General features: G+C 45.1%; 1 protein-coding gene across 8 annotated transcripts in view; it reads left to right on the top strand.

Annotated features, from left to right (window-relative positions):
* The first annotated feature begins 17,569 nt into the window (after nt 1-17,569).
* si:dkey-178k16.1 (protein 4.1) overlaps nt 17,570-25,047 on the top strand; it is an 82,965-nt gene continuing 75,487 nt past the window's right edge. For 5 of the 8 annotated variants that reach the window (XM_061782568.1, XM_061782555.1, XM_061782536.1 and 2 more), the window contains exon 1: nt 17,570-17,862. The gene's annotated coding sequence lies outside the window, so the exon portion shown is untranslated. The remainder of the gene's footprint in view (nt 17,863-25,047) is intronic. The other 3 variants (XM_061782563.1, XM_061782482.1, XM_061782546.1) reach the window with 2 other exon arrangements.

The raw sequence follows: 25,047 nt of genomic DNA, 5'->3' as shown, positions 1-25,047 counted from the left end.
AGTGTGAATGAGCCCAACATAAGACAAGAAACAGTGACACAATACAAAGGGTCAGGAAGAGAGCTGATTGGATGAGGCTGCTGTGAAAACTAATGACAACGCATCATATCTCAAACTCATAGGCTGTATTGACACTACAGTATACCCTTCCACTCTGGTGCTTTATTTATTTTATTTAGATGAATTTTAAATAACCTATATCTGATATCACCGTGTTTACATTTACTAAACACCTTAAAACAACCTCCATGCACATGCGCCCAATATGCATGTAAATAACAAGTGATGATCGAGAAGTGACAATGCAGATGTTAACAATAATAAGTAATACAAATATAAACGTTAGGCACTATTTAGTTGGCCTTGACCCATTGTTTTAAATGGGTAACCAGCAATTGTTGCATTTATGAGATTTTACCATTTGTATTGCTTTCGCTGTACTTATGCACTAGTGTACATTATCTGCCATGACAGGGTATATCCATTTGGTCCATTTTACACTGCAGTCATATTGGCAGATATTTGATTCCAATCAGATTTTTATATCCACATGAGGAGGCCTGCTTCCGATCTGAGGATATTCAATTCCATGTGTAATTTTTTTCCCTTTGCAATGCCTTGATCCGAATTGTGGTTGTTTGCTGACTTTTTTTTGATGCTGGTATGACATCTGTTTCTATTCGTAAATGCTCTACTCACATTATAATCCTGATGAAAACATGACAGACGGATGACCACTCCAGGGTGTAATGCGCCTTTCATTAGGTGGGATGGAATCCAGCCCTTGCCATGATCCTGAACAGGATAAGCAGTCGAAAGTTTAATTCTGGTTCTGGATAAAACCTTTTAACATCCTTTGCTTTGCTTTGGTCCAAGACTGTGTTGAATTGGATGTGATTAAAAATCATTGACTATCATTGGCCAGTCCAGGGTGTACCCTGCCTGTAGCTCAAAGTCAGTCAGAGTACGTTCCAGCCTGCATGAGACCCTAATGAGGACAAAACCTGAGAAACCTTGATCGATAGAAAACATGCATTGTATCACACAAAAAAATTAACCACTTTTTGCGAAAAACCTCCAAAAGAGTCCTGAGGGTCCTCAAACCCTAAAAAACGATGTCCTATATGACTAATGACAAGGGAGACCACAAAAGAAACAAGTACATCTAAAAATACATACCTCTGCCAGATCACACAACCAGTAATTGTGACCTGTACTCCTTACAATGGTACGCAGAAATGACAATACATTCTTATTGTTTGCATCTGGAAACATGTCACTAGTGTAAAGAACCATTATTGAATGGCAATCATGGTAAATGCATGTATTTATAAAGAAATTATGTGCACCGTTCACCTAAAAAGCACAAAGAAAAAGTTACCGTTTTGGTTAGGGTAAGTTAAAGCCTTTATTACCATGTCCAAATAGCTAATAAAACGTGCCTTACCTCAAAGCCTATACTTCGTTGAAGACAGTGTGAATGAAAAGGCCAAAATACAAAATGCAAGGGGTCACTGATGGTGTAGTGGTACATTCGCCTGACTTTGATGCATGCAGCATGCGTTCAGTTCCCACTCAGTGATGGTGTAAATTAACGTTTCGATGGTTCTCCGTCGCTGTGCCCTGCAACAGACTGATGACCAATTCAGGGTGTAGTCGGCTTTTTACCCAAAGTCAGCTGGGTTAGGCTCCAGCACCCCACGACCCTGAACAGGATAAGCAATAAATGTAAACACGGATATATGGTACATGGTCACTTGAAATGTACATTTAACTATGTGGGAAATATATGGGGGGAAAAAAATCTTTGGAAAGCAATGCATTCATCTGCATAAAAAAAAAAAAGCAGTTTTGCAAAATCCTACCCCGCTATTCAGAATGAATCGTTTCAGACAGAGCACTGAGTTCATAATGTATGTCCCCCGTGTTTCTACGTCAGAGTAAGAGGGAAAAAACATATCACAGATTTTATGCCTTCAAACGTTCCAACTTTCGCACTTTCCAATCTTTAATGCCTTGCGACAATTCAGTAAAAAAATGAGAAGATATGTTGTACATACCAGTACTAGCTTTTGACCACAGATAGAATCCAAGTAATAATAAAAGGCAATGGGTTGTTGTTGTTGTTATGCAACGGAATCGAGAGATACAGTAGATATTTACATTATCACGTGAGGATTTCAATACAAACTGTCAACAGCTCAAATTGACTCCAAAAACATTTAAAACAACAAGAAATACAGAATATCCAACATGCAAACCGGCATGACCTCCAAAATAGTTAAATTGCCTCAGTTAACTGAAGTAATCCGAGAAACAAGTCAGTCAATGGTTTTGTCAACTTGTCAGTGAATGCTGGGAGTTCATCCAACAGGTGAATTTCAGAAGTCGCCTCAGGACACCTGTTTTGCCATGACTAATGGAAGACACAAAATGTTTTCCATGTTTGTCATTTTCATTATTAATGCATTCCACCAGGGTTTATCATCATCCTTTTTTACATGCAAGAGTTGTCAGACATGACTTATGAGCATCAACCTAATCGTTGAAAACATTTTCTTATTAACTGCCAAATTAGAGCCTCAACAGAAGGTGCCACAATTAGCCTCCTTTTTGTCTTTTTACTCAGAACCCAGCAAAGGGAGGATATTGGCACAAGTGAGCCAAGATCACAGTTTTCTCAGTGCGAAACATCACAACCCTGTCCTGAATTTGTCATTTACACCGACCTCAGGCTGCCTCTGTTACGACCACCGAAAGCAGAATATTACTCGGATAACTTGGTTGCCACCTTCTGTATCTGTGCCATTAATACAGAAGAGCGATGCTGAAGAAAGACAGATGTGATCCCTCCCTCCGAGTGTAAAGGACTTTAGTGACATCATGATCCAGTAAGCAAATGCTTTTTAACTCGATGCAGCTGGCCAAAATTGGTGGCGCTAGGGCGCGGCACCACCACTCACCAAGAAGATGTGAAAAAAATAAAATCTAAATGTTCTAAATAAAAATTTTAATATTTCAAAAAACATATATCTATTTTTAGATGAGCAGGATAAATATTACTGTAGTACTGTGTGTCCCAATGATCCTAGGAGCTAAGTTGTCTGGGGATTCACGCCCCTGGTAGGGTCACCCATGGCAAACAGGTCCTAGGTGAGGGACCAGACAAAGCACGGCTAAAATACCCACCCCTATGATGAAAAATATGAATGGATCTAGGTTTCCCTTGCCCAGACGCAGGTCACCGTGGCCCCCCTCTGGAGCCAGGCCTGGAGGTGGGGCTTGAAGGCGAGCGCCTGGTGGCCGGGTACCCATGGGGCCGAAAGGGTAACGTGGGTCCCCCTTCTAATGGGCTCACCCCCCGTGGGAGGGGCCATAGGGGTCGGGTGCAGTGCGAGCTGGGTGGTGGCCGAAGGCAGGGACCTTGGCGATCCGATTCCCGGCTACAGAAGCTGGCTCTAGGGACGTGGACGTCGAGAGGGGTTGGATTCTCTTCCACTCTGGAGTTGCCCACGGTGAGAGGCGCCGAGCAGGTATGGGTATACTTATTGCCCCCGGCTTGGCGCCTGTATGTTGGAGTTCACCCCGGTGGATGACAGGGTAGCATCCCTCCGCCTTCGGGTGGGGGGACGGGTCTTGACTGTAGTTTGTGCAGGTTTGGTGGCCTCAGTATAGCCTCTGCTTTTTGCAGATGATGTGGTTCTGTTGGCTTCATCAGGCCGTGATCTCCAACTCTCACTGGAGCAATTCACAGCCGAGTGTGAAGCGGCTGGAATGAGAATCAGCACCTCCAAATCTGAGACTGTGGTCCAAAGTCGGAAAAGGGTGGCGTGCCCTGTCCAGGTTGGGGATGAGATCCTACCCCAAGTGGAGGAGTTCAAGTATCTTGGGGTCTTGTTCACGAGTGAGGGAAGGATGGAACGAGAGATCGACAGGCGGATCGGTGCAGCATCTGTAGTGATGCAGACTTTGTATCGGTTCGTTGTGGTGAAGAAGGAGCTAAGCCGAAAGGCGCAGCTCTCGATTTACCGGTCGATCTACATTTCTACCCTCACCTATGGTCACGAGCTGTGGGTCGTGACCGAAAGATACAAGCGGCCGAAATCAGTTTCCTCCGCAGGGTGTCTGGGCTCTCCCTCGGAGATAGGGTGAGAAGCTCGGTCATCCGGGAGGATCTCAGGGTAAAGTCGCTGCTCCTCCACATCGAGAGGAGCCAGATGAGGTGGCAGGGGCATCTGATTCGGATGCCTCCCGGACACCTCCCTGGTGAGATGTTCTGGGCACGTCCCACTGGGAGGAGACCCCGGGGACGACCCAGGACACGCTGGAGAGACTACGTCTTTCCGCTGGCCTGGGAATGCCTCGGGATCCCCCCAGAAGAGCTGGATGAAGTGGCTGGGGAGAGGGAAGTCTGGGCGTCCCTGCTAAAGCTACTGCCCCCGTGACCTGACCTCGGATAAGCGGTAGAAAATGGATGGATGGATGGATGGATGGATTGATGGATGGATTGATGGATGATGAGAAAAGTTGTTTTGTTCATCTGTGCTTTATGATTTGTGATGAATTCCCATCTGATGTTCAAAAGGCTTCACCCCATGGACTAAATAGATTTTCTCTGCTCTGTTCACAAGGGTTCTAGAGTAGTTACCCCTATCTTACAGTATGTTCCAGTGCATGATGGGAGTCCAAGAAAAGGTACTGGCCTGTGTGGGTGTGTTTTCTGTAGACCTTAATATTGAAACAAGAACAGTCAAGTTGCCTTGAATCAACCTTTGCATATTACCATGACCTGGATGACTGAGACTCTACACTGATTTTTTGAGCAAAACCCCCACCCCACTCAAAATCTGACATGAGATAATTATGAAAATCCTGGCAGGACAGAGCTAGAGCTCAGTTCTATGCCTGAGCAAAAAAGGTGGGGAAATTGAATCAAAGGGGGGAAGAAAGTGAGCCTCTTAAACTGTTCAATTGTAAGATGTACTGCATGACATAAAAATATGTAAAATTGGTTGAGACTGATAGTGAACAGAAAAGGGGAGAAAATCGTTACCTTTATTTAATTTTTCTGACGCTAAGCAGTGTTTTCACTTTTTATTTACTTGGTCTTATTTTAAATTGCAGCCTCTAGTACTTTTATTTAGTAAATGAGAAAAAAGTGCACAGCTGTGCTTATAAGTTTGATTGCCCTGGCAGAATTTGTAAGATGTTTTATTTTGAATGGGATTAAAATGAAGCTATTTAGGCATCTAAGAAAAGCAAAACTTTTGACCAAAACATAGCATTAAAGAAAAATAATGAGATGGTCCATGTTCAGTCATATTAAAAACTAAATTGCCAATATTTCACGAATAGGCCAGGTTTATGTAAACGTATGAGCACAACTTTACATACCGACAGTAATATGTTCAATTCTGTGTTACTTGACAGTAAAGAAATGCTCAAAGGTTTTTGAATTGTACTGAATTAATTTGATTTGACGAAGCTATTGATTATATGCAAATGTACATACAACGACTAGGCTATATACTGTACAGTGTTGGGGAGTAACTAAATACATGTTATGAGATTATGTAGTTAAATATTAAAAAATTTTGATGTAATCAATTACATTACTGGGAGAAAATTAGTAATTAAATTACAACTGCTTTTCTAAATTTCCATGATTACAATTACAGTTACATTTGAAAAATAACCGCCAATGCTCTGATTTCTTTTACATATCACTTCCTCCTTCTGAAGTCGACGCTTATAATTGTCTCTCTCTGGACATGTGCCACTCTGGCATCGTCTCAAACATGACATTCATTCATTCATCTTCCGTTCTTATCCTCACTAGGGTCGCAGGCGTGCTGGAGCCTATCCCAGCTATCTTTGGGCAAGAGGCGGGGTAAACCCTGAACCGGTTGCCAGTCAATCGCAGGACACATATAAACAAACAACCACTCGCACACACATTCACACCTAAGGGCAATTTAGAGTCCTTAATCAACCTACCACGCATGTTTTCGGGATGGGGGAGGAAACCGGAGTACCTGGAGAAAACCCACCCAGGCACAGGGAGAACATGCAAACTCCACACAGGCGGGGCCGGGATTTGAATCCCTGTCCTCAGAACTGTGAGGCAGATGTGCTAACCAGTCGTCCACCGTGCCGCCCAAACATGACATATTTTTTACAAATATAACCTCAAAGCGCCAATTTATGGCACAATCTATTAGTTTGACTGAGATTTTGAAAAGGTTAAACTCAGAGTTACACTTGAACACATAAAAGAACACTGACTTTAGAGCAGTTACATCTTTAGAATTTTGGAATTTTTTTATGGAACATTTTCTAATCTGGGTTGTCATATGAAGTCATATTTGTCATTAGGTCAACATGGTATGGTATGGTGGATTTCCACATGCTGTACACAAAAATGCAACAAAGAAATGGCCAATGGTTTTAATGCACTTTTTAGAGGAAACATCCAAAATTCAAAATTAAGAAGTGATGTATCCATCCATCCATCCATTCTCTACCGCTTATCCGGGTCGGGTCGCGGGGGCAGTAGCTTCAGCAGGGACGCCCAGACTTCCATCTCCCCAGCCACTTCATCCAGCTCTTCCGGGGGGATCCCGAGGCGTTCCCAGGCCAGCCGAAGGATGTAGTCTCTCCAGCGTGTCCTGGGTCGTCCCCGGGGTCTCCTCCCGGTGGGACATGCCCGGAACACCTCACCAGGGAGGCGTCCGGGAGGCATCCGAATCAGATGCGACCTAGGGTGTCCTGGTGCCAAGTGCACGTGTGGACACCCTTATGCTTGAACATGGTGTTCGTTATGGACAATCCGTGACGAGCACAGAAGTCCAATAACAGAACACCGCTCGGGTTCTGATCGGGGGGGCCGTTCCTCCCAATCGCGCCCTTCCAGGTCTCACTGTCATTGCCCACGTGAGCATTGAAGTCCCCCAACAGAACAATGGAGTCCCCAGCGGGAGCGCTCTCCAGCACCCCCTCCAAGGACTCCAAAAAGGGTGGGTACTCTGAACTGCTGTTTGGTGCATAGGCACAAACAACAGTCAGGACCCGTCCCCCCACCCGAAGGCAGAGGGAGGCTACCCTCTCGTCCACCGGGGTGAACCCCAATGTACAGGCGCCGAGCCGGGGGGCAATAAGTATACCCAAACCTGCTCGGCGCCTCTCACCATGGGCAACTCCAGAGTGGAAGAGAGTCCAACCCCTCTCGAGAGGACTGGTACCAGAGCCCAAGGTGTGTGTGGAGGAGAGTCGACTATATCGAGTCGGAACTTCTCGACCTCACACACCAGCTCGGGCTCCTTCCCTGCCAGAGAGGTGACATTCCACGTCCCTAGAGCCAGCTTCTGTAGCCGGGGATCGGATCGCCAAGGTCCCCGCCTTCGGCCACCGCCCAGCTCACACTGCACCCGACCCCTATGGCCCCTCCCACAGGTGGTGAGCCCATGGGAAGGGGGACCCACGTTACCCTTTCGGGCTGTGCCCGGCCGGGCCCCATGGGTGCAGGCCCGGCCACCAGGCGCTCGCCTTCGAGCCCCACCACCAGGCCTTTCTCCAGTGGGGGGCCCCGGTGGCCCGCGTCCGGGCAAGGGAAAACGAAGTCCATTGTTTGTCGTCATCATTAGGCGTCTTTGAGCCGTGCTTTGTCTGGTCCCTCACCTAGGACCTGTTTGTCATGGGTGACCCTGCCAGGGGCATAAAGCCCCAGACAAATTAGCTCCTAGGATCACTGGGACACACAAACCCCTCCACCACGACAAGGTGACGGCTCAAGGAGGGGGATCAAAATGTAATCAAATGTAATATGTTAGATTGGCTGGCAACCAGTTCAGGGTGTACCCCGCCTCCTGCCCGATGATAGCTGGGATAGGCTCCAGCACGCCCGCGATTCTAGTGAGGATAAGCGGCTCAGAAAATGGATGGATGGATGTAATATGTTATATTACTTTGAGAAAGTAATTGAAAGAGTAACACTACTATTACATTTTCGACAGTGTAACTTGTAATTGTAACCAACTACATTTCCAAAGTAATCTTCCCAACACTGCTTATATAACACAATAAATAGTTGGACATAATCTTCCAGACATTTGCTTCAAAAATTTTTTATCTCTTTAAATTTTAGGTGAAGACCCTTGATTTAGGCTAAACCAGAAAATTTAGGGAGTTGTATGATATATTTCTACTCCATACATAAATTAGGACCAGTTTGGACAGACCAAGCTGACAGCAGAATTAAGGTTGGTGTCAATTTCAGAATTTGAAAACAAATGCATTATTCTGTTATAAAGAGAAATTATCATTGGCAGCACAGCACTCTTGCAACATGGGTTATTGAAACTGATAAACGTTTGTTGTTTATCGTCATGAACATGCATGCATGCACACAAAATTTGTTCTCTGCATTTTACCCATCACAGTGAACACATACACATTTTAGTGTAACACACTGGAGCAGGGGGGAACTTAAGCACCGGGGAGTAGTTTGGGGTATTAGTGTTATGCTCAAGGACACCACAGGCATGAGTCCAGGAGATGTTGGTGGATGGTCAGGGTCTTGAACCTCAGTCCCCACAGCAGTAGGCGATGATCTTAACCATTGGGCCATGGCTGACCAGCTGATTTGATCCCTTCAGCATGCGCCAAAAACCAGGGACAGGCACATAAAACATTCCACAGGTAAAGAGGTTAACTAGAAACAAGCGAGTATCATGATTGAATAAAAGGAGCATCCCCGAAAGCCGCAGTTGTTCAAAAGCAAGGATGGGCGACAGCAAATAGTCCAACAGTTTACGTTTCTCAACCTAAAATTTGAAGGGATTTCATCATTTACTGTCCACAATACCATCAAAAGATTCACAGACTCTGAAGAAATCTCTGCACATAAGTGGCAATGCCAAAAACAGCTTTTTTGTTTTTTTTCCATGAGGCCTTAACCTTCAGTATGGATTCCATTCATGATCTGTTGTATTTTTTTAATGATTCGAACATAAATGGACCAATGCATACCTTTCGGTCTTTTTGGGTTTGAAATCTGTTGGAAAGCTACATGAAAGGAACACGACTACATTCCTCCATTGGACTCATGTTACATAATAGGTTCAGTGGACCCTTTTTAGCATTTTCTGTTCATCAAATGTAAGCTGATTATACCCTGCAGCTGTGTATCCTCATATGTCACAACAGTGTTTGGGTTTAACGATCAAATGTATCATCTGCCAAGACTAATAATTCTATCCAGTAGCCCATTTAGTTTGTAAGTTTTCATAAATCCATCCATTTTCTGAGCCGCTTCTCCTCACTAGGGTCGCGGGCGTGCTGGAGCCTATCCCAGCTATCATCGGGCAGGAGGCGGGGTACACCCCGAACTGGTTGCCAGCCAATCGCAGGGCACATACAAACAAACAACCATTCGCATTCACATTCACACCTGCGGGCAATTTAGAGTTGTCAATTAACCTACCATACATGTTTTTGGGATGTGGGAGGAAACCAGAGTGCACGGGGAGAACATGCAAACTCCACAAAGGCGGGGCTGGAGATTGAACCCCGGTCCTCAGAACTGTGAGGCAGACGCTCTAACCAGTCGCTCACCGTGCCGCCAGTTTTCCTAAATCTAAATTCATAAATCTGCCTGACCTGGCCACTAAACTTCAAAACCTTTCAACTTGGTTTCAATCAAGAATGTTGACCGAAATTCCCAAATATAGTCACCTTTGATCACAAGAAATTCTACGGTACAAAAGGTATTCTACGGTACATCTACGAAATATGAAAAATGTCTTATGGGAAACCATCATTATGCTTTTCCTAAAAATCTTAAGTGTGATTGACAGAATGTTGGAAGGCTTTAAGTGTTTTAGTAAACAAAGCAGAGTAAACACACCACTTTAATAAGAGGTTAGCAGCTAGTATTTAGGATTTAGAAGCATGATGACCACTCCATTTGGAAAACAAAGGAAAACAACACACCTCAGTGTTCACTAAACCACTGAGGGATGTCTCACGAGTTGATATAGACTGGACCCAAGAGCAGGCGGAGGCTGAGAGGTTGTGATGACATGTTTATTGAAAAAAGGGGAATGGGGATGGTCCTTGAGCTGTGTTGGCGGGTTGTTGAGGCAGAGAACGTGTGGCAGGCGGTGACGAGGACAGGCAGATAATTTAATGATAAGTCACTGATGGTGTGGTGGTACACTTGCCTGACTTTGGTGCAGCCAGCGTGGGTTCAGTTCCTGCTCAGTGACAATGTGAATGTGAGTGTGAATGGTTGTCAGTGTCTATGTGTGCCTGCGACTGACTGGCAACAAGTTCAGGGCGTAGTCCACCTTTCGCCGAAGTCAGCTGGGATAGGCTCCAGCACCCCGTGACCCTAACCAGGGTAAGCGGTGTTGAGAATGGATCAATTTAATGGTAGCCTGGAATGGTTGACACATTAAACAGATTTTGCTGAAGTCATTAAATGTGTGCATTTGCCTGACTTTAGTGCAGGCATTGTGGGTTCAGCTCCCACTCAGTGATGGTATGAATGTGAGAGTGAATGGTTGTCTGTCTGACTGACTGGAAGGTGAGCGCCTGGTGGCCGGGCCTGCACCCATGGGGCCTGGCCGGGCACAGCCTGCAAGGATAACGTGGGTCCCCCTTCCCATGGGTTCACCACCTGTGGGGAAGGGCACAAGGGTCGGGTGCATTGTGAGCTGGGCTGTGTATGAAGGCAGGGACCTTGGCGATCCGGTGCCTGGATACAGAAGCTGGCTCTAGTGACATGGAACGTCACCTCTCTGGCAGGGAAGGAGCTCCAGATGGTGTGTGAAGTCAAGAAGTTCCGACTAGATATAGTTGGGCTCGCCTCCACACACAGCTTGGGCTCTGGTACCAGTCCTCTCGAGAGGGGTTGGACTCTCTTTCCACTATGGAGTTCCCCACAGTGAGAGGAGCCGAGCAGGTGTGGGTATACTTATTGCCCCCCGGCTCGGTATCTGTACATTTGGGTTCCCCGGTGTACGTATGGGAGAATCCCGTCAGAAGGAGTTTCAACTCCCACCTCCAGCAGAACTTCAACCACGTTCTGGGGGAGGCGGGGACGAGAGGGTAGCCTCCCTCCACATTTGGGTGGGGGGACAGGTCCTGACTGTTGTTTGTGACTATGTGCCAAACAGCAGTGCAGAGTACCCACCCTTTTTAGAGTCTTTGGAGAGGGTGCTGGAGAGCGCTCCCATAGGGGACTCCGTCGTTCTCCTGGGGCACTTCAATGCTCATGTGGGCAATAACAGTGAGACCTGGAAGGGTGTTATTGGGAGGAACGGCCCCCCTGATGAGAACCCAAGCAGTGTACTGTTATTGGACTTCTGTTTTCATAACGGATTGTCCATAACAAACACCATGTTCAAGCATAAGGCTGTCCATATGTGCACTTGGCACCAGGACACCCTAGCTCGCAGTTTGATGATCGACTTTGCGGTCGTGTCATAGGACTTGCCGCATGTCTGACACTCGAGTGAAGAGAGGGGCGGAGCTGTCAACTGATCACCAGCTAGTGGTGAGTTGGCTCCGATGGTGGGGAAGATGCCGGTCCGACCTGGCAGGCCCAAACGTATCGTGAGTGTACGTATGGCAGAATCCCCTGTCAGAAGGAGTTTCAACTCCCACCTCCAGCAGAACTTCAACCACATTCTGGGGGAGGCTGGGACATTGAGTTTTAGTGGACCATGTTCCACGCCTCCATTGCTGAGGCGGTCGGCCGGAGATGTGGTCGTAAGGTGGTCGCTGGCTGTCGTGGCGGCAACCCCTGAACCCGTTGGTGCACAGCAGCGGTGAGGGGTGCCGTCAAGCAGAAGAAGGAGTCTTATTGGGCCTTTTTAGCTTGTGGGACTCATGAGGCAGCTGCCAGGTACCGGCTGGCCAAGCGGAATGCAAGTTTTGGTCGGCGGTATGGCAAAAACTTGGGCGTGGGAAGAATTTTGTGAGGCCATGGAGAATGACTTCCGGACAGCTTTGAGGAAATTTTGGTCCACCATACGGTATCTCAGGAGGGGGACGCAGTGCACCATCAATACTGTGCATAGTGGGGAGGGGGCGCTGCTGACCTCGACTTGGAACATTGTGAGTCGGTGGGGAGAATACTTTGAAGACCTCTCAATTTACATGATACGCCTTCCCACTAGGAAGCAGAGTCTGAGATCTCTGAGGTGGGATTTAATATCTCTGGGGTTGAGGTCACCGAAGTAGTTAAAAAGCTCCTTGGTGGCAAGGCCCAGTCATGGATGAGATCCACCCGGAGTTCCTAAAGGCTCTGGATCTTGTGGGGCTGTCCTAGTTGACACGCCTCTGAAACATTCCGTGGACATTGGGGACAGTGTCTCTGGATTGGCAGACTGGGGTGGTGGTCCCTCTTTTTAAGAAGGGGGACCAGAGGATGTGTTCGAACTTCAGGGTGATCACACACCTCAGCCTCCCTGGTAAGACCTACTCAGGGGTGCTGTAGAGGAGGGTCCGTCCGGAAGTTGAATGTCAGAGTCAGGAGGAGCAGTTTGGTTTTCGTCCTGGCTGGGGAACTGTGGACCAGTTCTACACCCTCGGCAGGGTCCTCGAGGGTGCATGGGAGTTCGCCCAACCAGCCTACATGTGTTTTGTGGACTTGGCGAAGGCAGTTTGGCCCGCAGTAAGTCGGATTCGTTTCCAGTGAGGGTTGGACTCCTCCAAGGCTATCCTTTTTCACCAATTCTGTTCATAACATTTATGGACAGAATTTCTAGGCACAGCCAAGGCATAGAGGGGTCCGGTTTGGTGGCCTCAGTATTGCATCTCTGCTTTTTGCATACAATGTGGTTCTGTTGGGTTCATCAAGGTATGATCTCCAACTGTCACTGTAGCGGTTCACAGCCGAGTGTGAAGCGGTTGGGATGAAAATCAGCACCCCTAAATCTGACGAAAAGGGTGGAGTGCCCATTCCGGGTTGGGGATGAGATCCTGCCCCAAGTGGAGGAGTTCAAGTATCGTGTTGTTCACGACTGAGGGAAGAATGAAACGGGAGATCGACAGGCGGATCGGTGCAGCGTCTGCAGTGACGCGTACTTTGTATCGGTCCGTTGTGGTGAAGAAGGAGCTAAGCTGAAAGGCGAAGCTCTCAATTTATCGGTCTAGCTACGTTCCTACCCTCACCTATGGTCACAAGCTGTGGGTCGAATACAAGAAGCCGAAATCAGTTTCCTCTGCAGGATGTCTGGGCTCTCCCTTAGAGATAGGCTGAGAAGCTCGGTCATCCGGCAGGGCCTCAGAGTAGAGCCACTGCTCTTCCGCATTGAGAGGGGCCAGATGAGGTGGGTCGGGCATCTGATTAGGATGCCTCCTGGACGCCTCCCTGGTGAGGTATTCCGGGCACATCCCACCGGGAGGAGACCCCGGGGACGACTCAGGACACGCTGGACAGACTACAGTATGTCTCCCGGCTGGCCTGGGAATCTCTTGGGATCCTCCCGGAAGAGCTGGATGAAGTGGCTGGGGAGAGGGAAGTCCGGCCTTCCCTGCTAAAGCTACTGCCCCCGCGACCTGACCTTGGATAAGCGGAAGAAAATAAATGGATGGATGGATGGATGGAAGGCAATGCTGTAAGACCATAAAAGGGCACCCTCGATTGTATGCACATTCCCCTTCTGCCTTTACACTTGCATTTTGATAATACGCCTCAGAAACAGTTGGCACTGCAAATATAAGAACATGCACACAGGAAGAGCCTGTTATTTAATGACAGGAGATAAGTGAATGTACAACATGTGTGTTTTCACCAATTGTGTGTTAATATGGATGCTGTGTGACTGCCACCATGTGGACAAATCTCTGCAAAAGTGACCTCACCCTGGCTTCATGTGTGTTCTGGTAACCATTCATTGATATAATAATGAATCAGTGAACTTGAGGCACATGCATACTTCAAGAGTTAGTCAGTCCACACGAGGGTAATGAATACAAACACACTGCAGTAGCAGTGAGTTACATTCCGAAAAGCTTACCAATATGGCAATTAAATCATTTTGGATCTGTCACCCACACCAACTGCATGAACAGGACGTGATTTGAGCTCAAACTTTCCCAGATGGCATTCCATCGTTCAGGCCTTCAGATGGTTAACTAAGGAGGAGAAATAAAGTTATGAAATGCAATAACTAGATACAATGGATATTTTTTATCCTGTGGGATTTTCAAACAGAAACCCTAACCCAACAACACAGCATTACTTTTTTTTTTTAAACTATCCAACATATAAAACGACATCATGAAAATAGATAAATCACCTCAACACACTGAAACAAGTTATGCGAGACACAAGCCAGTCAATGGTGTTGCGAACTTGTCAATGCAACAGAGGGATTGCTGGAAGTTCATCCAACAGGTGAATTTAATAACAGAAGTTTTTGCATTATTCATGGGAAAAAAACTTTCCATGTTTGCAGTTTTCGTTATTAATACCTTCCACCATGGAGTTTATTCACTCAGAACAATCAACCTAACCATTGAAGAAGAAAAACAAACAAACAAAAAACAAACAAACAAAAAACAAAAAAACAGAATTAGAATCACAACAAAAGGTCCCACCATATAGGAACAATAAGCACCTATTCGTCTTTTTATGCAGAACCCAGAAAAGGCAGGACATTGGCAGAATTTGGCTCACGTGAGCAGGGATCACATAATCTTTCCTTCCCCTTACGGTGCCCCAGAGTGTCCAGTGTGAAACACTTCCTCTGTTAATATTATGTTAGTAGCACTGAAACCAGAGTATTCTAGACCACTATAGTACAATACAGTAAAAACCTCAGTCCTGCTCAACATTATTGGCACCCATTAATTTTTTGCATAACCTGTATATCTTCAGCAACGAATGGAAATGTACTAAACTTATATCATCAAGCTCTTTTTAAATTGAGGTCCAAAGTCATTTAACAAAGAAATTTGTTTTGTTTTTTTAAACTCAGATATTCTATTTTCACAGAAAAAAAATCAGAAAACAGCATGTGCAGCAATACTAGCACCTCTCCTTAACATTTGGTTGCACACTCTTGGCATAGAAGCATACATTTCTTGTATGCTTCTAGAAGCTTTTTGCAGCTCTAAGGTGGAATTTTCTCCCACTCTTCCTTTGCAATTTGTTCGAGCTCTTGAACATTTGCAGGGTTCTTTTAGCCAATGGCAGATTTCTGCTGCCATTTACGAGGATGATGAAAATGAAACGAGTGATCAGTGATCCAAAACATATTGCAAAGGAAACACTCAATTCGTTTCAAAGAAAGAAATAAAGCTGATAGAATGGACCAGCCAATCACGTGACTTCAATCCAATCGAAAATCTATGGAAAGATCTTAAACAAGAGGTCCATAAAAGAAGCCCACAGAACCTTCAAGATTTGAGAAGGTTTCCCCCTCCTTGTGTGGAGGAATGGGCCAAAATCACAACAGAGCAATGCATGCGACTAGTTTCTCCATACAGGAGGCGTCTTGAAGCTGTCATTGCAAACAAAGGCTTTTGTACAAAGTATTAAATACCAGTTGGCGTGCTCAATACTCCCCCCCTGTGTCATTTCACATTATTACACAAAACATAATTTCTGATCTTATTTGTTGTACTTTCTTTGTAAGTATGGATTACTTGGGTTGTTCCCAACCTCTGGTGAAAGTTTCATGTCAATAGCACCTTTGGAAATATATTTAATGAGAAAAATGGTGACATGTTAAATACTTGTCTTAGCCCCTGTATATGCAAGCGTAGCTTGAAACATGCCTCATACTTTTTAAGGCAACATAAGCAATATGACCAAGCTTCTCCTGTGTTTGTACCCTAATGTAACGCTAGCTGGACACACGACAGTCGAGCGAGTTAAAAAGGTAACACCGGCAAAACTTTAATTGTTTTGTCTTTCTTTAACATTTCCAAGATGTCTTAATAACAAGTTTAAAATGAGCCAGGATCACTTTTCACCCTCTATTTAGAGACTCGTGGAAATTATCCAGTTTTTTTGTTTTTTGGGGAGAGGGGGGGGGTCTGTCTCTGCAAATGACCCATTGCTCACTCTCTCTACTGCGAGGTTTGTTGACACCTTGAAGTCCTAAACACGAGTTTGGCCCTGTTGCCAATTTAGCCCCTTCAGACCTCTGTAGTGACTATTTTCTTTTTCCAAAAAGAGAACAGAAGAAATCTAGTGACTATTTCTGGTCTTATTGGAGACTTTTGGGGACTCTTGACACTCCCTCCCAAATGCAGTCAGAGCAGGCGCATATTCATATTCGTTCCTGCACAAAGCTGCCGCTGGCTGTTTTTTCTTTATTCTTACTCTTCAGGGCAGCACTTCATCACGAAGCCACAGAGCTGTACTTTTAGTGTGCACATCTGTGTATTTGGCACACACAGCAGACACATTGGCAAACATTTATCAGCATATTTTCCATAATACTGGAGTCAGTTGCTGGAGTCAAACGTTATTGTGTTATACCGTGTTTAAATGGCAGTAACATTGATTACATTTTGTGATATTTGAATGTATTTGAAAAAACTGCAGGCGGCACGGTGGACGACTGGTTACCACATGTGCTTCACAGTTCTGCGGACCTTGGTTCAAATCCGGCCTCGCCTGTGTGGAGTTTGCATGTTCTCCCCGTGCCTGCGTGGGTTTTCTCCGGGCACGTCGGTTTCCTCCAACATCCCCAAAACATGTGTGGAACATTGACTGAAGACTCTAAATTGCCTGTAGGTGTGAATGTGAGTGCAAATTGTTGTTTCTATGTGCCCTGCGATTGGCTGGCGACCAGTTCAGGGTATACCCGCCTCTCGCCCAGAGTCAGCTGGGATAGCCTCCAGCACGCCCGCGACGCTAGTGAGGATAAGCGGTACGGAAGATGACTGAAAATGAATGAAACAAGTGCTCAGCAAAGATATTCACTCCTTTCAAGCCAAGCGTTCCTGACTGTATAACTGCACACACAATGCCTGGTTGTTTAGGATGGGTTTAATTGGTTTCGTTTGTGAACTGACAGCAGTTTGGGTTTGATTTTGGACTGATTAGCTGAGGGAGAGTCACAACATATGCTCATTTCCCATTCAAATAAATAGTGCATGCTCGGGCATGTGTTTCATTCATTTAATTGTTGTCATTGTTAACCTTAATTATGTATTTAGATTTTGTTCCAGCAATTATACACGAGCAATACATAGGTAGAAATTTGAGGCCCACAATGAAAACATACAAGTGTTGTGACTTGGGCAGTTTTGTTATGTAAAATGTTATAGCATGTGAAACGTTGCTGAATACGTTTAAAGTAATTAATCAAAGTTAGTAATAATTATTATTACCGCAATTTCATTGAATAAAGGCAACTATTTATTCAACAAAACACCAACTTGTAACTGTTTTTAAAAGATATTGAATGCAATTTGACTTGTTGATTAGAATTTAACGTTCAAATTCAAAACCCTTTTTTTTTTTCAAGATTTGTGTGTATTTTTAATTGCTACATTTCCAGGTTTTGCACACAATGTAAAATTAGTCAGGTTAAAGAAAAAAAAAAAGGAAAGGTAAAAAGACGACGTGACGTGAAATGCTGAGTCTGCGCTCACGCACATCGCGCACGACGTTAGGAGTTTCCCTCCTCCTCCTCCTCCTTCTCCTCCGTGGTTCGGCGAAACCCTTCACGCCGACTCGTAGCTGCTTGCTGTCCCCGCCTGCAGGGCTGCACCTCCCGGGGCAGAGGAAGACGCTGTGCGGGGCGGCGCTCTGTATCCTCCCCGCCACCTCCATGTTCCGCATCCGGAACTGACAGCGACGCCTCTTGACAACCGAACGTGGCTCCACCACAGGTACGACTTGCGAATTGACTGCTTTTGTTTTGTGCGCTCGCCGAACAGGTGCACGCCGCGTTTGGCCGCCTATCAATGACATTTTCGGGCCAGCTGCGTCCCAGAAGGGAACCAGGCCGTACAAAGGCAGCGCTTTGTCTCATCCCTTGCAAAAGGACAGAGGGCGTTGACACGTTTAATGCGCCCACTTTGCTGTGCATCACGCCGTATCGGTGTAGCTGGAACCAGAGCATCATTATATTTCATGCATGTTAGGCCCAGCGCCCAGAAGCTGTCAGCAGGTGCTCATTTCTTATCGTAGCATCGCTCCTCTCCTCCATCTCCATCATCATTCCGAGACGAATCATGTATTTCTCAATCGTGTCACTTCAGGCTTTGAAGCCGGTGATCACGTAATGAGCTCCTTGAAGATGGTGCGTTTTATCGCGGGTGTGGCAGAGGGGGCAGGCGTGGGCGCCTGGCAGACATCGGGAGGGCTGTGCACGCTGTGCGTTGTGTGCAAGTGGAAGCCGGAGAGTGCTGGCTAGTGAAGCAACACGTTTATCTCAACACAATCATCGAAGGACTACTAGTTGAAATGCGACCAGTGCATTCGGCATGTATTGGCTTTGTGATATTCCATATTGCAAGTTCATTTCCCAACGTTTATTGAGCCGCAGTACAGTACAGCAGAACAGCCCATATTTGACATTACAAAAATCTCAAGGCACACCACTAAAAAAGAAAAAAATATATAAAAAAGTATGTATTCAGAAATAATAATGATCTTGTCTCAATTCACTTACAAATTTACTTAGGTTGTGTTAAGAATCCTTACTCCCTAATCGCTATATACAGATTTTTATATAGTGGACTGTATAGTTGACTCGAATTTCAAATGAAAAAAAACCTTTTTTTAACACGAATTGGATGCGCCGTTAATTACGTCTTTGCTATCACATAAATACAATGTACCGGGTCAAAGTCAGCCCTTTTACGATAAATATTATTTTCAGCGTACTTATTTATTTCATTTATTTATGTATTATATGTGACTGTATACTTTCAAATGTCTCCATTTGGGGAGTAATAAAGGTTATCTTATTTACAAAATCAATACAAAGCACTTTGTCCATCCGTGTTGCTTTTTCTGTACCGTTTGTGTCGTATGATGTTGTAAAAGATAGTTCGATTCTAGATAGAACTATTTATTCCACATTTTATTGTTAGAGAAACTCAGACATTATCCAAAGACACTTTTTATAATCTTCATTTACATTCAAGAGATGACAGAATTACACATTTGCATGGCATTGGTGATACTGGCAAAGGGAAATAACATCATAGAGAATACCAATTACTACTTTCCTTTTTAGCCATTTTATTCCGTTTTTGACTCTCATTTCTAAGATACATCTAACGCAAATAAATTTAGTCTTTAGTCAAGCACTTATTGAGCTGCTAGCTGGTACCAGCTGACCCACAGTTAACTTCCACCACAGCCAATGGCTAATAGGAAAGTAGTAGTTGGTGTGTTTTGTGATATGTTAGTTCCCCTTCTCTGCATCCTCTTGAGAAGTTTAATACCCTGGTTTCTCCGGCGTCAACCACACATGGAGACCCATACAGGAGTCTTCCATCAGGCTGCAAATAACCAAGCGCAGCAACTCCTCGAAGAGAAGGAGCAGGGTGTTTGGGCGGCATCTTTGGGCATTACAAAAAGAGCTAATCCAGGTGAATAGGTGGGTTTTCAGCAAACAGTTTTAGTTATGTTGCACAGAAAAATGTGTAAGTAGGTGAGTCCGAGAATGGCGATTTCTGAGTCAGTTAGGATTTAGTGTATATCATTATTAAAATACATCCTTTTCACTAACATGCGTGTTGAACGCCAAACTTTGGGGTCATTCAAACTTGTAGGTTGTATGAAGTAAGTTTCACCTTTGTTGTATGCAGTTCTCTGCAGTCATTCTGGGAGTGTAAACAAATAAAATGGCAAATAGAGGAGGAGAGCTTACTAAAAATAAAATGCAGACTTCCGACTGTCTAAGTTTAGCCATCAAAGTGTCTGTTTCCCATTGGACTATGTTTATGAATTGTGCCATGCAGCAAGTTTTGTATCACCACCTCTGGATTTGTCCGATTATAAGAGTGAAGAGTAGATGTCTGGTTTTGCTTATTTTGTGAATGCCTTTGATGTTCTTGTGGGCTGCAATCATGCCAAAGGCAGCAGTACGTCTCAGCCTGTGATTTTGTGAAGGCCAAGTCAGGAAGGGGGCAAATTAGATCCACGGTCCATCCATCTGTCCACTCATGCATCACCGAGTCTCATTCTCTAATCATCTCCTCCCATCTCAGTTGAGCTGGTGTGCATTTGAGGATGTTCTTCAGGCATTCTCCTTTTTGCTTTTTTAAAATGGAAACATTCAACTCTCAATTGCCATAGTGTTTAACAGGTTGTTGCCAAATTGTTGCCCTGGGGCTTACTTACAATAATGGAACTGCGTTCTATTTGAGTATTATGACTCCTCAGTGTAAACAAGGTTATCCAGCAGCTGTAGATGTAGACAAGCAATCAGTCCATCAATATAGCCTTCGGGTCAGGCTGTTCTCTGAGACTCACGCCAAGTGTAAACGTTAAGTCACATGCAGCTGTGTATATCATGCATCATGCACACTCGTGAACAATTTCCCCCTTGAGTCGTATTGAAGATTACTCCTTTGTTTGACTCATAATAGCATATTGATGCAGAGCCAATTGGTGTGGTCCCAGCCGACCACAAGATAATCACGTGGAACCGGCTTTTAAAAGGTGGATTAAAGATGCAAGCCTGAAAAGGATAAACTGCCAAACTGCACATACCATTGAATATTCTGGTGTATCTCTCTTCTGACAAGGCTTTAAAGTTATGACTTTACTGTAATCCTTCGGTTTTCACCGGGTAGCATTGACTCATAATGTTTGATTTTATTCAGTTTTGTTTTTATGTAGCCCTGGTGTCAACCTGAGCGTTTCAAAACACCAACATTTTGCAACTTTAAGCAATAGGCCTACCATAACGATTTTTTGGGGGGGTTTGTTTTCATTGAAAGATTTTGGTCTTGGCGGCACGGTGACCAACTGGTTAGCACATCTGCCTCACAGTTCTGAGGACCGGGGTTCAAATCCTGGCCCCGCCTGTGTGGAGTTTGCATGTTCTCCCCGTGCCTGCGTGGGTTTTCTCCGGGCACTCCGGTTTCCTCCCACATCCCAAAAACATGCATGAATTGGAGACTCTAAATTGCCCGCAGGTGTGAATGTGAGTGCGAATGGTTGTTTGTTTGTATGTGCCCTGCGACTGGCTGGCAACCAGTTCAGGGTGTACCCTGCCTCCTGCCCGCGACCCTAGTGAGGAGAAGCGGCTCAGAAAATGGATAGATGGATGGATGGATATGCTGCTGCTACTTGTTATTCAAATGCACCATCCAAAGGATGTTATTTGAAGGTCAAATAACTGCATCATTTTTTTGGGTGGGTCAGCGTTGTTGCTGACGTCAACCTGTTGCTCACCCTTTTCCAACCACTGTCTCTGTCTTCAGTCCACCACTTGAGTATTCTCACTTCTACAGGAGCTGTCACTGCCTGTATAGCGCCAGGCGACGCTTCACCTCTCAAGTGTCTTCTCTTCTTTATCTTATTTCGATATGCTTGGCAGAAGATGTTAGTCTGGAGTTTCCACGGCAACTGCATATTAAAAAGGCACGCTTGACATCTCCGTTTTGTTGATTATCATAAGAGTCAACACTTTCCCTTTAGGTGACCAAAAAATGGAACATAGGGCAGGACATCTCCCCCAGCCCTGATTGAAGAGATACACTTTCTCAGTTGGACTGTGTGAGGATGAAGATCATGCTGTCTTGGATTAGGTGTGACTATCCCTTATGTGATAAACTGCTGTTCAATTAACCATTTGTTCATGGATAAATCACTTCTCATGTTTTGATTTGACCATAGAATTCTGAACTGAACTTGTAAAACAGCTTCATTTTGGGACAGAAAATTCTGTCTTAAGTTTTGAGCTGATACACTTGTTAGCATCTTTTGAGAAGATAGACAGGGCAGCTTCAAGTCAAGTTTTGGTTTAAATGTGAAAAAAAAGTGATGCTGCCATTGGAACAGTTTTATCAGAATGGGACAATATTTGCTTTGATGGGGAAGGAAAATGAGAGATTTTGGCATTTTTCATTATTTGTTTTGTTAATCTGATTTGATTGGATAGTGGGGTAGTACAGTCCGTCTGATCACCTTGCAGGTTCTTTTTGTACATCTTCACTTTTCCAAACAGTTTCTGATATATTTGTGAATATGTGAAGGTGGCACATCAGGTTATTCACTATCACAACAAAACGTAAAATTATTGCCGTTGCTGTCGTTACATTATTGTGTTGCTTCTATTATTGATTTGTTCAATTGAATGGCTGGAGAATGGTTAAATAGGCCTAAAATAAATTTCACTTACGTTTATCGTGATGTTGATTCTCTGTGGCTTTCTATTCAATTCATCATGACTTAAAATGGGATGTTTGAACCAAATTAGATTGCATTGGACCTTAAAGGCCTTGTTACGCTGCTTAGCACAGACCGACACATTCATTGTGTATTTGGTGGCAGCGCGTGAGGTGCATGCCTCCCAACCTAGCCGACGTATCCCAATTGAAAAAAGTTCAATTTTGGCGGGAGCACAGTGTGACAACATTTCGACACATCTAATAGGAGAGATGGTGGCGAAGTGATTTCTGATTTACAACAGCTAGAGAGATTGCCTGAGTTGTTATGAATACGGTGTCTGTCCTAGTGACCCGAGCTCTGAGATGCAAGACACGTGTCGTAGTGTGACGTGGTAGAGAAGGCACAGCAACTGACGGAGCTCTCTACTACTGTAACCACTTTCAACCAAGCTGTAATGTACAGCTTGGTTGAAAGTGGTTGCAAAGGTCTCGGGTGAAGGAGGAAGGAGCAGAAAACAGAAACGTGTGATTTTAGCATTTTTAACGTATACAAAATGTAAGCTGTTAAATATATTGTAGAAGTTATCATTTATTTGCTTAGCTTGCATTAGTATTATGGATGATTTTGAGAAAGGAAGATGTCTCGCCTTCAAGAAGATGACTCAGCATCATCCGATGGAAGGGCGCCTTGACCAAGGACGTGATCGGATGTGGTCGGGGACGTGACAGGTGTTGGTCCCATGTTTTGTGTTATGTCTTGTTGCTTAGAACGTTATGTCTTGTAAAACCCTCCTATTTTCAAATAAATGCAGGAGCGACGGGAGAGATTGTTCAGAGCGTGTTGAGAGGCTGTAATCTGAACAATCTCCCATACGCCCTCCTCATGAGAAAAAGAAACCAGCGTCTTCATTCCTTTTGTGTCTATTTCTTATAATGTTGGGTAAGATAAAGCCAACATTAAATTGGTCCTTCGAGCCGGATGTCAATATACCCGAGGATTCCAGTTGTGGAGCCGACATCCAGTTAAGAGACCGTGACCACGGCAATTGAGACCCTTTCCGGGACTGGTCTTCGTTCTCCTCAACTGGGATCTGAAAATATACACTGTAGTAGAGCCACAAATACATCAATTATCTCATTCTGCTAAAAAATCCAGCATCAACCAGCATGGATTTTTGTGCCGGTGTAAGCTGGTTAATGCTGTTTAGTGCTGGTCAGATGTTGGTGTTACTGGTGGACCAGTCAAGTTAAGTCGACCAGGACAGGATGTTAGTAGACCAGCATGGGATGCTTGTGGTCAAGTATGGAATGTTGGTGGACCAGCATGGAATGTATAGTGGAACAGTATGGGATGCTGGTAAAGCATATTTACCAGCACAGTTGTTCCCATGTGACCGAATGGGTCCGCATTGCCATCATGGTTAACCAGTTGGGTTTGAGATTTTGATGTCCTGAGGCAATCCTTACCATCAGAGCACGCCTCACAGTTACAAGTGCTCTCCAGGGAAGGCGTATAGCCAGTGTTGGGAAAATTCATTTTCTGTGCGAACAAGTTCAACGTTCAGTTCATCGTTCGAAAAATTAACTCGTTCAGTTCAGAGTTCATAATTCAAACTTTTGAACTACTGCAATTTCACTGTTCCAAAAATGAAGTAGTTCATAGTTATTTTTTGTTTTCTCTGACTATGTTGCTGACGGGGCGGCACGGTGGCCGACTGCTTAGAGCATCAGCCTCACAGTTCTGAGGACCGGGGTTCAATCCGCCTGTGTGGAGTTTGCATGTTCTCCGCGTGCCTGCGTGGTTTTTCTCCGGGCACTCTGGTTTCCTCCCACATCCCAAAAACATGCATGAATTGGAGACTCTAAATTGCCCGTAGGCATGACTGTGAGTGCGAATGGTTGTTTGTTCCTATGTGCCCTGCGATTGGCTGGCAACCAGTTCAGGGTGTACCCCGCCTCCTGCCCGATGACAGCTGGGATAGGCTCCAGCACGCCCGCGACCCTAGTGAGGAGAAGCGGCTCAGAAAATGGATGGATGGATGGAAATTGCCCGTAGGTGTGAATGTGAGTGCGAATGGTTGTTTGTTTGTATGTCCCCTGCGATTGGCTGGCAACCAGTTCAGGGTGTACCCCACCTCCTGCCCGATGATAGCTGGGATAGGCTCCAGAGCGCCCGCGACGCTAGTGAGGAGAAGCGGCTCAGAAAATGGATGGATGGGTGTTGCTGACGGGCTATTCCCCTTAAAATACTGGCATTTAATTTTCCCATTGTTGCCACCCATTCAGTCCACACTAGTAGCCAGCTGCAGCTTTCATCCTAGAATCTCAAGAACATGAGGAAAATCTTTTATCCTTAATGTGCAAATGTGCAAACAAAAACACGCAACACAGTATGACAGGAACGATGGTGAAAGGAAATTGATAACGTCGCATTCCTCGCAGGTCCGACTGACCATATTAACAAAATAGTTGTGAATGTTAGTGCGAATGGTTGTTTGTTTCCATGTCCCCTATGATTGGCTGGCGACCATTTCAGGCTGTACCCCGCCTCTCGCCCGAAGATAGCTGGCATAGGCTCCAGCACGCCCGCAACCTGTGTAGGCGGTACAGAAAATGGATGGATCGATATTATTTGATCTATTCTTATATTAGTCACTGATGGTGTAGTGATACATTCGCCTGACTTCGGTGTGGGCAGCGTGGATTCACTTCCCACTCAGT

This window comes from Phyllopteryx taeniolatus, chromosome 1 (assembly GCF_024500385.1).
Source record: "Phyllopteryx taeniolatus isolate TA_2022b chromosome 1, UOR_Ptae_1.2, whole genome shotgun sequence".
NCBI lineage: Eukaryota > Metazoa > Chordata > Actinopteri > Syngnathiformes > Syngnathidae > Phyllopteryx > Phyllopteryx taeniolatus.
Note: the sequence above shows the minus strand (reverse complement) of the source record. Positions and strands in the feature narration are given on the sequence as shown.